This window comes from Procambarus clarkii, chromosome 87 (genome assembly GCF_040958095.1).
Source record: "Procambarus clarkii isolate CNS0578487 chromosome 87, FALCON_Pclarkii_2.0, whole genome shotgun sequence".
NCBI lineage: Eukaryota > Metazoa > Arthropoda > Malacostraca > Decapoda > Cambaridae > Procambarus > Procambarus clarkii.
Window position 1 is genome coordinate 8,032,606 of NC_091236.1, and position 13,633 is coordinate 8,046,238.

Consider the following 13,633-nt stretch of genomic DNA (forward strand, 5'->3'; position numbering starts at 1 on the left):
CTTAATTTATCCTTAACATATATAAGGTGAAAAAACATTCAGCAGTTTACGAGCAAAAACTGATTTTGCACTAAACAGGAATATTAACACGTTTACCAATAGTAGTGTGATGACCGCTCTGGAAAAAAAGTATTTTTTTCGGGAACCTCTTTATTACATTCAGAAAAAAATGTATATAAAGTAATTTTAACAATTAAATATTTGTTAAATGCAGAATTATTTTACACTTACATTAATGACAAACGATATTGTATTTGTTAAAGGTTGGTATGCCTGTGCAACAGCTAAGGGTGAGATTGTCTCGAGTTTGTCATGAAGCTTTGTCTAATGAACTACCTACAACTAAATGACGAATAGTCTCGGTGCTTATATAACATTATACCACAATTCTGAATCGTCCTGTTACGTGACAACGATAGATCAAATCACTGCTGGAAAGATTAAAACTGATCGCGTCACTTGCTCGTTCAGTGATGGTTTGACTGCTTCGAAAACGGCGGCCGGATCCCACCTCGGTGAACTGGACCACTTGGCGAGGGGGCGGGCAGCAGCCCAGGCGGCCCTGGAGGGAAAATCCGGTGTAGCACTACGTGAACGGTGAACAACTATCGGTAACCCGTAACGGCATTAATCACGGGAATTCCACATTGATGCGTGACCAAATCTGAGGCCAAATAAATTCATTGTGTATTGTGGTATTTGTGTTGTATGGCCGGCGTTCTAGGACCATATTGCTCACCATAGTGCCGGGATCCCGAGAGCTATAGCACAGCCCTCCACAGCTTGTAAAGGCAAGCTGATACTATTATGTGCATCGAAGAGGTTAGTGTAGGCAACGGGAGGTAGATACGTGATTAACAAGCTTAGCTCATCCGGAGCCTAGTTAGTTGTTGGGAACTTTTAATTCAACATTGCATCAGGGGATGTGCCCCACTTTACTAATAAAAAGTTTCTGAGCCTAGCATGTAGAACATTGTGGTTCAGCTCCTAAACCCACTGGGACCTTACCTTGAGGTGCTTCCGGGGCTTAGTGTCCCCGCGGCCCGGTCGTCGACCAGGCCTCCTGGTTGCTGGACTGATCAACCAGGCTGTTAGACGCGGCTGCTCGCAGCCTGACGTATTAGTCACAGCCTGGTTGATCAGGTATCCATTGGAGGTACTTATCCAGTTCTCTCTTGAACACTGTGAGGGGTCGGCCAGTTATGCCCCTTATGTGTAGGTACGGGACTACCTTAATTCAGGCATTGTAGGAAATGTAAAATAGCCACGTTGAAAAGTAGAGATGTAATGCAAAGAGACAATTCTGTTATTAAAGACGGCCAAGATATGTACAAGTACTGGTGGCATAATGGCACTCTGTGGCTCGCCTGGGTTGCAGTCCTGGCTAGGGAGGGTTAACTGGGTGCCAGTAACTCGCCATTATTCACCCTACCATAATTGGGGTCCTGGTTGTTAACAAATTGACGAGTTGTTCCAGCGAAAAAAAAGGCTGTGGTATGTAAAAAGTCAGTTGCGTACAAATGCAAGTGTTGTCTAGTCAAAGCGGACGAATTTGGCTAACTCCTCACGGCCGTTGTATAGGAATCGTCAATATTAAGCTTTATTTTAATATAGCATTTTCAACGGATTGATAGATAACGTTAAAATAAGACCTATTAGTTAAGCAGACGTTGAAACGATATAATGCTCAATGGAATCACCAGAATGTAATGAGAAAATATTGGTATATACGGCTTCAGTATTTTTCTCAGATCAATTGCATACCAGGAGGTGAGGAGGAAGCTGTGGACTGGGGAAAGGAAAGTGACTTGCCAGACATAATGGTTGTCGTCCTTGATTCTCGGCCTCCTCGTTACCCCCCTACTCCCCCCCCCCCCACTACCCTCGAGCGACACCTGGCCTGGTCAAGAGCCACTATAAATAGTACCGAGACTTAATAGTGTTCAAAACAGTCTTTTGAAGTGATTGCGTCTGGAAGCAGATACGTCGGTGGAGGAGGCAACGTCACTCGTGGTTTTGAATGGATGTCATATCGTACACAAGACAGTTCGCAAATAATTTAAAATTCTACTAAATCTTACCCTACCCAGCCTAGTCCTTCCCAAACGAAACATGCCTAAGCTTGTGCTTGCTAACCTAAGGCAACCCGTCCTCGACTCAAGTCCATTCCATCCAGTGGTCGACCCCACAGACGCATTCATAAATTTTAACATGCTGTTCATTCAAAACGGGAATTTTCTCAAGTATAAATTAATATTATAATAAGGTTAGGATAGGTTAGGTCAGGTGTTTAGGTTCTGTTGGCGATTATTTGTAGTACGTGGGTGAAGCATTTATAGCGTTGGGATTCAAACAAAATTCGTCAGTGAAACACTTCTTCCGGATATGTTCGAACGTCAGCAGTTGAGTCGTGTGTAAACCGCTTTTCATTCATAAACAGCTGGGGTTTGGCGGGTGCATGGAATCACTTTTGGATCTTTGTTTGGAGGACGGGCTGCCTAAGGATATATAGTATACGGTTTTGACAGAAAACGAGGTTTGTCGAAACCCCCTTTATTTGAATTTAACTTACCGGGGTGTTTGAATATTAGTGGCATCCGTGGCTAGTTATCATAGACGTAGGCTCTTGCAAATTATGAAGGCAAGCCTGAGAGAATAATTACAGGAGGAGGAGCACAGTGCCACAGTCCTTCCCTAATTATTATCTCAGATCATGTGCATTGTGATCTCCAAATGTGTGTATGTAAGGAAAGCCTAAATGTCACCGGTTGATATTCAGAATGTAATTCCATGCTAGTTCATTAATTAAAATGTTTCTGCTCCACAGCAGAGTGGTGGACGTTTACCGTGAAGGAAGTCTCCATAAAGGTAAATACCGGTACATATTTTGTAATAGTTCTTGATTTGAGTTTCATGTATAGAGAGATTACGTGGACTCCCATTTTGTTTCATAGTACTATTAGGGTTTCTCGCATCCTGTTGTCACGGTCTCCCATGTTACTTCATAGTTTCTTTTGGTGCCCCATGAACCTAGAATCGCAGGCGATGAGTCACAATAACGTGGCTGAAGTATGTTGACCAGACCACACACTAGAAATTGAAGGGACGACGACGTTTCGGTCCGTCCTGGACCATTCTCAAGTCGATTGTCAATTTCTAGTGTGTGGTCTGGTCAACAACCTAGAATCGTCATGGATAGTATACGGACGGCACACACACCTGCAGACGACGCTTGAGAGATTAGAGGTGAAAGGTATGGTGGAGATTATAGAGGCCCCCTCCCCTCCCGCCTCTAATCTCGGAGGGTGTTCTAGAGGGTGGGTGGGGGATGGTTACATGGGAGTACAGTGTTTTCTTAGATTTGTCGCATTGTCCTGATGGGGAGGATATGCTGGTATAGTCTGATGCCAAGACTGTCCTTGTCACGAGCATTCAACTCCTTAAAAAATAAGCTGATTTGGAAGTGTTATAATTAGGCAATATGAAGATTTTACTTCTCATTCTCCAACCTGTTGTTACAAGTTTATTACAATTAATGTTAAAATTAGTACAATAAAAAAATAACGAACCATTTTTAACAAGTTAGATTTCTCGTTCGATTAACGTTTATCAGATTTTAATTACCCTATTTCTAACTGGTGTAATGTGGGATACAATATCCGGCGTTGTTAATTATCCATCGGTCAGCGAAAGGTAGGAGACACCTGTCATACGACCAGGTGTAAACTGCACCTGTGAAGCACCAGGCACCTGTGGCACCTGTGTCAGTCCAGGCGATGAGTCACAATAACGTGGTTGAAGTATGTTGACCAGACCACACACTAGGTGAAGGGACGACGACGTTTCGGTCCGTCCTGGACCATTCTCAAGTCGATTGTCAAGTGATTGACAATCGACTTGAATGGTCCAGGACGGACCGAAACGTCGTCGTCTCTTCACCTTCTAGTGTGTGGTCTGGTCAACAGTGTCAGTCGGTGTCACTATCGCCTACATCTCGCTCCACTGCGACTATAAATGCCACAACGATACTGGTCTTAATACGTGATCTTATCGTTAACAGTTCACAGATAACTAGGCTAGACGACAATGGCGTCTGATTTAAAGCTTTTAATTCATCACGGAGTCTTAATCTTCACTTAAGCTTCATGGAGGTGATAGGGATTTTTAGTTGTCAGTACTTGAGGCTCATAAAGTGTTCTGGTTCAAGTTAGAGTGCAATGCTGTTAGCACCCATAGGCCTCTTTTTTTTAAGCCACCTGAGAAGCATGATGTGGTCACTCCGGCTGCAACTGTTAGCATACTCGCGTATGTTAAAGAAAAACACTTATGCAGGGTGTTTGTAAGCCTTCCCACCACCGCCCACGGGATGGGGTGCATAATAAAGAAATTGAATTGATGCTATTATCAAAGTATAAATTTCGGCTTGTGACGTGATTGGAGGGTGAATTCCTGTCTGATACTGTTTCGATGCTTCAGGAAAGGTTGATTTCCATGTGTATGTGTAAGGAAAGCCTTCACATGACCTTCAGTGGACACATCCTGGCCTGGTTGATAGTGGCAGCCTCATATTCTACATATCCTAGTTCAGTGCTCCTGTGATCCCTTTACCATATCAATGATCGTTCATCGTAACCCCGAATTTCACCACCTGCCTCATTAACCTGAACCTGCCTGTTTACCTCGTTCACCTGGGGCCAGATTCACGAAAGCGCTTACGCAAACACTTACGAACCTGTACATCTTTTCTCAATCTTTGGCGGCTTTGTATCCAATTATCAAACAGTTAATGAGCTCCGAAGCACCAGGAGGCTGTTTATAATAATAACAGTTGAATGGGAAGTTTTCATGCTTGTAAACTGTTTAATAAATGTAACCAAAGCCGTCAAAGGTTGAGGAAAGATGTACACGTTCCTAAGTACTTGCGTAAGTGCTTTCGTGAATCTGGCCCCTGAACCTTCTCACTTCCATTCACTATCATCATGATCGCCCCTGAAACTTTATATTCTCATATAAATTCTCATATAAATCGTCATCGATTTTGGTTAATATCTTGGTTAATAACCCAACAATGTCCTGTGTGATTTCAATTTTGACATTATACATTTTATTGTACAATGAAATATTGTACCTTTAGAATGTACTCGTTCAAAATTTATTTTCAAGCATACATAATAGATATTCTGTATTACAAAAAAAAAATGTAAGTATCCTCAAGGAATTTGATTTCCTCGGTGGATATTAGTCCTCAGGACACCATATAGTTAAATATTTTTCATAATAGATAATCTTGAAATACGTCTTTAAGCATAAATGGCATCCCAAATTTAAGATTTTAGTTTTGGCTTCATAGCGCAAGAAATCCTAGCTTCTTAGGTCACCTTTTGAGTTTTTGCTTGAAATCGGCCAACTCTCTTCTTTAATTTTTCTTTGTATTTCTCACAGTAAGACAATTTATTATTGTGATTTACGGTTTGTTTTAAATGTCAATAGTTAATGGCATGTTCGGCTTAGTAATTATATTAGAGACAACATATCCTTGCGATAATTTCGGGGCTTAGCGTCCCCGCGACCCGGTCCTCAGCCAGGCCTCTGAAAGATTAGATTATTTAATTAGCTTTTAGGAAGGCGCACCAAATTGAGGGTCCTGTAGTACTGTGGTTTAAATTTTAAACTCGCCTCTCGGGGCAAACTTTATTTGGCAGCACCACTCATCTTGTGAGTGGACACACCGCCATAGCAGCATGTACAACACTCCCCAATAGGAAGAAAACCCGATCGGGTTGTTCATCCTGTCACTTGTACCCAGACACAGCTGGGACTTGCTTAACTGTCTCAAGTGAACAGCTTATCAAACAAAAAGATTAACATCTGTCAACCCTTAAAAAACTTGCGTTATCTTGCTGGTGTAAAATGGGGGAATCTTTTAATGACAGTATCTGTTTGACAAATAGTATTTTCCTAACGCCAACAATGTAGAGTTTAGTAATCTACACACATGTCTAATGACTCTTAGATGTTCACACACTCATGTAGTGGTCAAGGCGGTGTCAGTCACTCTCATCGCAGATTCTGCAACTCCTCTGCTCAACTGTTGTTTGGGTCTTTGTTCTCTGATCACCGTAGAGGTACCCGAGTTGAATCTCCGGCCGGGACAGAAACGGTTGGGTACATCTACTTTCACATGATCCCTCTGTTCACCTAGCAGAGATACATGGGTACTCTGGGTTTAGACATTGTGGGAGAGTCGCATCCTGGGAACCCCTTGGTTTACTGGGGGGCCTCGATAAACCAAAGTACTATACAGTACACGCCCTTTGTCCCGGTAATGGAAATTAAATATGACTAGTCACTTAGGCTCCGTCTCAATGGTATCTAAGCTTATCAAATGCTCTAGAAACTTTCTAGGTTGACATAAATCATATGCATCTTCTTCAATCAACATTCTTGTAGATAGTTTTTTCAAAATATCCTCATTTTAACACTGTCTTAGACCTTGGGAGGTCACTCTCCTGTTTGTCCTTTCCTGGTTAAGATGGAGTTTGATTTAGTTATGTAAATGTTCTTTAGGTTGGGTTAGGCTGGGCTTAGGTTTTGCTGGCTTAAGTTGAGTTTAGTTTGTGGCTCCACATCAGTTTTTCTGTACAAAGATGTTCTATAAATAAGAGCTGTTAGCGAAACATTCAGCACTTGAGATTATCGCCACGGTAGTCGTATAATTAATCTATATTTAAAGCCTAACGTGAACTACAAACACCAAGGTGAAGTATCAGGCGACTTCTTATCTAGTCTGAATCCTAGACCTGTTATATTTAGACCAACTTGATGCTGGGGGTAGTGTTGGAGAGTAGTGACCGAGCGGCAACGAGCTTCAAATAGCTCCTTAAATGTTTGATGGTTGGTGGGTAGGCGGAGGGGGTCAGGAGGAGACGCTGGGATATCCCCTAGCAACATCATGCCCTCCTTCCTCCTCCTCCCCCCCAGCAAGACGGGCTTGATACTACGCACGCCACTGAAGGTCAGGCAGATGACCTCCGGCTCAGTGGCATGGGGTTCCTCCGGCGAGCAAGCCTCCATCTGGTCTTCTTTTCTGCTCGTAGTTAAACCGGCGGTGGGATATTAGCGAGTTGGTGGCGGTGACGTGGAAGCCGGCGTTGATCCGCGAGAGTCAGAAGATGGCCTTAACGCTACAGTGTCGGCAACACTGCTGCGTTTTGTTGATAGCCTGGAGGGGCATTGACCGTGTGGGGCCAGTGTGGCGCTGGTCGAGGGTACTCCACAACCACCTGCTGCCACTCCTCTTGCCTCGCAAGGGACTGTACAAATGTTAAATGAAATGTCTAATATACAGTTACAGCCCCGCTCCTGTGCCGGGTAAGTCCACTACGGGCTCACCATAGCCTGTGCTACTTGGAACTTTTTGTTCAAAGTTGCTGAATCTAAAACAACGTCTAATAAAGAATCGTGTATAACTTTTCTTTCGTCCGTTCCTCCCCCCCTTTCCTAGGAGGCCTGGTCGACTGACCGGGCCGCGGGGTCGCTAAGCCCTGGAATCACCTCAAGGTAACCTCCCTTAACTCTCGCCCCATCGTCAGGCAATGCTCGTCTAAGATGCGGGCATCTCCCAAAAACGTGAACGCATTAATTTAAACCAAAACTAAATTTTTCGAATGTGTGAATTATTATTGTGTATAAGTAGGCCTGTATAGGTAAGATTAGGTGCTTTGGTTCGGATAGCAATTATTTGTATTTAGAGTACGTAGGTGAAGTATTTATAGTGGTGAGATTCGAACATGGGAAGCGAGCGAAGAACTGTTAGAGAAAAGCCCAGTGGTATATTAAGGGTTTTGCTTCATAAATAGGAATTATGGAGACTGATTTAACGAGTATTTGTCCCACGAGGACAGGCTGTCATTCGCACGCTTCGTTACTCATTGCTTCCTTTACTCGTTACTTTCCCAAAAAGATCCAATCAAAACTAGTAAAGTTAAAGTGAATCTCAGACCTGATTAGCACAAGCCTAGGGCTAGTCTGTGACAGGGCAGGCCTGTCGGCTTATCATCCCATAAGTCATCGAACTTTACTCGCCCCATAAGTCATCGAACTTACTTACCCCATACCTAACCTTACTCACTCACCTAAGTTTCGTTCAGGTTCCCTTCGCCTCTCGTGAAAAGCTGATTATTTTTAAATTAATTTTTTTTTGTAATCATGAAAAAGGAATGAAACTGCGTATAACACATTCATTGCTCTAGAGCCACAACGGCTTTGCAGATTTAGAAGGAAATTAAGTCATGAAATGCAAATTACAAGGTTTCGATCCGTCTCACACTTGTCAGTAGTTAACACTTGTCAGTAGGGGCCTCGTAGCCTGGTGGATAGCGCGCAGGATTCGTAATTCTGTGGCGCGGGTTCGATTCCCGCACGAGGCAGAAACAAATGGGCAAAGTTTCTTTCACCCTGAATGCCCCTGTTACCTAGCAGTAAATAGGTACCTGGGAGTTAGTCAGCTGTCACGGGCTGCTTCCTGGGGGTGGAGGTCTGGTCGAGGACCGGGCCGCGGGACACTAAAAAGCCCCGAAATCATCTCAAGATAACCTCAAGTAGTTAACCAAGACGGACGGTAACGTTGCGCTCCCAATTTGAAGAAAGTAGAACAGTGCAAACTGGAACTAGCAGGTCCAATGTTGATCACAATGAAATGTGTTTAGTAAAACATGTGTATGGGGCAAGTAACAAAATAAGTAGACTAACATACGTTGTCACAGCTCGAATATGACTTGGCTACAAGTATCTCTGGCAGTTCGGCTTGTATAGGGGATCTAGATGAAGTAAAGTGTATGCTCTCCTTAACTGACACATCAGGTGTGCGCGCTTGCGTTCACATGTACTTCCTGGGTTGAGCTTAAGCTCTAAAGCTTTTCCTTAGCAACTAATATTACATTAATTACGTTCCTATCTTTTATAATCACTTAAAATTGTTCAGTTAGCTTTAACCTTTTCAAACGAACTCTTAGATACGACGCGTAGCCTCGTCGTCTTAGATACGACGCGTAGCCTCGTCTTCTCCTTTTTCCGCTTCCCCCAGAATCTGTCCTCAATATGCCATAAATGGTCATACATTTATAATTTGCTTTACAAAAGTGCACATTTATATAAAGTCATTTACTTTGCACAATGTCACCTGCAAAAGTAACGTAAGAAATCGAAATCGGATTTCACAACTTATTTTAAACACTTCTTTGGAGGTGTTCATCCAGTTGTTTTGAACGCTGAAAGCGGTCGGCTAACTGGTTATGAACCATTGAGCTGCTGTACTGTAATTAGATCACAACCGTTGTAACCTCAGTGAAAGTTAGTTACGTAAAAAAATTATTTTCATTGAAGTTACAACGGTTGTGATCTAATTACAGTACTGCAGCTCAATGGTTCACAATCAGTTAGCCGACCGCTTTCAGCGTTCAAAACAACTGGATGAACACCTCCAAAGAAGTTCGCTTCTATAAGTTACGTATACTATAAGTTACGTAAAAAAATATAGTATACCATAAATTCAAATAACTTGGAGAACAATCACTTGACTACGTGATGAGTTATGCTGGGGGAAATCAAGTTAGTTTGAGAGGGCCGTAATCACGTGGAGAGGTGGTGGGGCGGAGCGTGCCGGCACTGTGGCCTACAGTGCCGGCACTTATCATCACGGCCTGACACCCCCCCCCATCCCCCCAAAGAGCACGAGCCTGACTAGTGAAAGTTGTCAAAAAATCTATTAATATTTGCGTGGGCAGCGCATGCTAGGCTAATATGACCTTGGCGTTTGGCTTCTTTATTTTTGTTTTAAACGCTTAACAAAATTACCTGCCATTTAATGTTATTACAAAATGATTTAATTATTTTTAGATATACAAATTACACATTGAAGGAATTACTTAAGGCTGAAATTCTATTTAGGCCAGATAGTGAGGCGTGTGATATCTAACGGCCCGTTATCTACAGCTATACTGGTCTTTGGACAGTCTTATAGGCCCTTGATATATTTATACACCAACACAAAATAGAACACGAACCAATGAATATAAATTTTGAGAGTTCAGATTGGGGTAAAGCCGGATAAAATGCTGATTTGGAAATGTGGTATTTGATTCGTGGAACAAATTACCGGTTAACATAATAGAAGTTGACGTCGCTGGTTTCTTTGTTGGTAAGTCATGTGTGTAAGAGTTTGGGTGGAGATAAATAGGAGTTGCATCTCTTGTTCCAATACGTCTAATAGTTTCATTCATGTTCTTAGACCGTGACGACAGTTTGGCATTAACTAGGGGACAAGTCCATTATTAATATTATTGACAATTTAATTACAATTTTGCATAATCTGAGGAATTCAATTAGGTCTTATTAGTGAGGATAATGTTGGTATTCACTGTCACGCAGGACAGAGAGATCATACACAAGACAATAGGTCTACACTGTAGGCTGAATCACATATATATATACCATAGTTACAATCAATGTTTTAATGTATGAATATGTAAAATCAACTTTTTATTGTGCACTGCCACACAAGGGCAGGGATGGGTTCATAAGTGATGCAGCTTAAAAATAATATAAATATTGTTCTTCGTTCTTTAAAATGGACAAGAAAATTGTGGATAAATGTTAGGATGTCGTCCAGTACTCCAGATTCAATGAAATGGTTACACAGTTGGTGGTACAATAGGCCAGGAGGTCTAAAATCTTTAAAGTTTTAACATTCAATAATATAGTGTTCTAGTGAATGCATTAAAGGTTTATCACAGAGTTTACAATCTGAGTATTCTGGTGGTGGCTCAGCCTCACTAACCTGTCAGATGTGCCTATTGCCAAGGCGAATTCGCGCAATGATTACATCACATTGTTGACCAGACCACACACTAGAAGGTGAAGAGACGACGACGTTTCGGTCCGTCCTGGACCATTCTGAAGTCGATCGACTTGAAAATGGTCCAGGACGAACCGAAACGTCGTCGTCCCTTCACCTTCTAGTGTGGTCTGGTCAACATAATTTAGCCACGTTATTGTGACTCATCGCCTGCATTACATCACATTGCCTGGTCCGGTTACTGTGCTGACCATACAAATATCTATCATTACAAAATTTGTCATGGCTTTTAATACTGCAGTTTTCAGGTCTCTGGGCATTTCTTAGCTCCTCTAAATTTGAATTAATTTCTATAATTTGTATGTTTCTAATAATTGCATTAGGTAGTCCAAAGTCACAATCAATATTTTCTTTCCTGCAAGCCTCATTGGCCAATCGATCTACAAAAGTCATGTTTTTCAACTCCAACATGGGATGGGATCCACACAGGTTTTATACAATAGTTATTATCATTGGCAAAAATTTAATTCCACTTAATATTACAAGCATAAGACAAGAGACGCAACTTACGAGACAAGTACCCAGTAAGGAATTTATGCAAGAACTCTTGTATATGTAAGTAGAAGAAAGTTGGTCTGGAGGAAAACGAGGGCAACACGACACTGCAGAAACCATTTGTTGTTCTGAGGCAATGAAGCTCTGTATTCACTTAGTTGTTCTTGCGGGGTTCTTGTCCCTGCTCTTTCGGACCGCTGCTCAACTGTAACTAACTGTGGGGTTTTCTATTTTGCTTTCCCGACTGCAATGCGTACGTCGCCAATGTACATGTGGCAGATGCTTCACGAAGCTGTCGGAATCAGCAGAGAAAATACGAGAGCAACCGTACAGGGCCTGGGAGCAAGGTCGAGTAAGAGTCCTTGAGGGTCTCTTCTCAGACTATCCTTACCTGGTCCTGGTCCACGTTGATCGTTGGAATCTCCTCAATGATTGAAAACACTTTAAGGGACTCCCAGGGTCCTCATCACATTTATAGATTTGTGAATAATAGGCAACTCGGTGTTGAAGACACTAGAGCTGAAGGCTTGAGTAAATAGTTGGCAGTATTCAGAAGTGGTTCAACGGAAACACCGCATAAAGCTTAACAGTAGTTTATTTACTAACTTAACCACTAATACAAAGGGTGCTTGATTTACTTTAGATTGGCGTCAGAAAGGCTATGGTTGCATTAGCGAGACTCTTGACATCTGGCTAATCGATTCGGATCCACTCGTGGAGAAACTTAACACAATTGACAGCCAATCATTAACACGGCAAACCTAACTGCCGGTATACAAAGGGATCACAAGAGTTCCAACCGGATACTCGGGTAATGATATGCAATAAATCACAAAAACTGTCAATGGGACAGGCAATAACATGCACAATAATAATACCACACAATAACCAAGTGTGTGGTGTATGTGAAGCTCACATTCACAGACGAGTGTAATGTCGTGATACCACAGCAGATAAACACACACACACCGTCGGGTGTCTTCACCTATACCTGTGTCAGGTATGAGAAGGTGAGAACTGTGGTTGGTCCCTCAGATCCAACACACACACACAATAAAACAATGACAAGATCTTGTACTTACAGGTAGGCTACCTCTCTTGAATAAGAGAGGATCTACAAAGTCATGTCCCTCTCTTGAATAAGAGAGGTAGCCTACTGGAACATGGAACTCTCAGGCACATTTATGCAAGAACTCGTAGGTGGCCTGACAGCTGGTTTCGGCGACAGGCTTTCCCACAAACCGTACATGACAAGGAGGGTACTCGCAGGAGGGCGCGCTGTATGTCAATAGACACATGCACACACACTTGATAGCACTGGTGGCGAGTAAGGTGCTGACGTCACGTAGTACCGTGAGGCAGGGCGGCTGGCGGCTCGAGGCTAGGCTAAATTTAAATTTTAAATTTTGCCCCGAGGGGCAAAAGCCACTCACAGGTTACTTAGGCAGCGGCACTCCTTAGTTCACTCTAGGTCACTCATAGACGATCTCTATTTGTCACCAGGGATTACTTGATACCAGTCTGTTTCACTCTGGTGATTTGTCACTAGGCTTCTAAACAATATAGTCACGATCGCGATTCAGGGAGAACATTGGTATATCGAAAAGACGCCGAGTTTAACTTGATGGTGAGGAATGGACAGTGTTCTTCTGTCTATTGACCGATAGACAGAACAGGACACGTCCTCTGCATACGGGCTCCCTCACATGAATGCTCTTGCCAGCAGCTGTAGGGCATCTCGTGGGACACACACAAGGGATTACAATTTGACCAATGGCATTGCAGCAAAAGAGCGGGAACCAATCATATTGATCGTTTCCTGATCAGTAGCAGAGGTGACGTCATGAACACGTCACGACCACGTCACAGTTGTTATTCTCCATCGCGCTGGTTGAGGCTGACACCAGAGGTCAGATCTGTCGCCTCTCTGGCGTCCTCTCCCTCTCACGCTTCGCACCTCCTATGTGTACTCTCTGACCCTAGTGGCAAGTAGGCTTAACTTCCCTGTATCTATTTCCTGTCCGAACATACGGCGGCCTCCGTATTATAAACGTATTCCTGGTTAAGTGAGCATCCTGGAGATACCCAACATGGCAGTTTACTATCCAGGGTTAACAGAGATAGAGCTTGTGCATGAGATGGGTGCACTGTGCACTGCAATGAGCCATTCAAGTCAGCTGTGGGGTAATCTTGAGAGACCATACTCTTACACTAACTAATTCC

The 13,633-nt window shown here is 42.9% G+C and overlaps 1 protein-coding gene across 1 annotated transcript in view; it reads left to right on the top strand.

Annotated features, from left to right (window-relative positions):
- The first annotated feature begins 551 nt into the window (after nucleotides 1-551).
- LOC123747074 (protein phosphatase 1 regulatory subunit 3B) overlaps nucleotides 552-13,633 on the top strand; it is a 131,371-nt gene continuing 118,289 nt past the window's right edge. The window contains exons 1-2 of the mRNA XM_069317364.1: nucleotides 552-822; nucleotides 2,828-2,868. The gene's annotated coding sequence lies outside the window, so the exon portion shown is untranslated. The remainder of the gene's footprint in view (nucleotides 823-2,827; nucleotides 2,869-13,633) is intronic.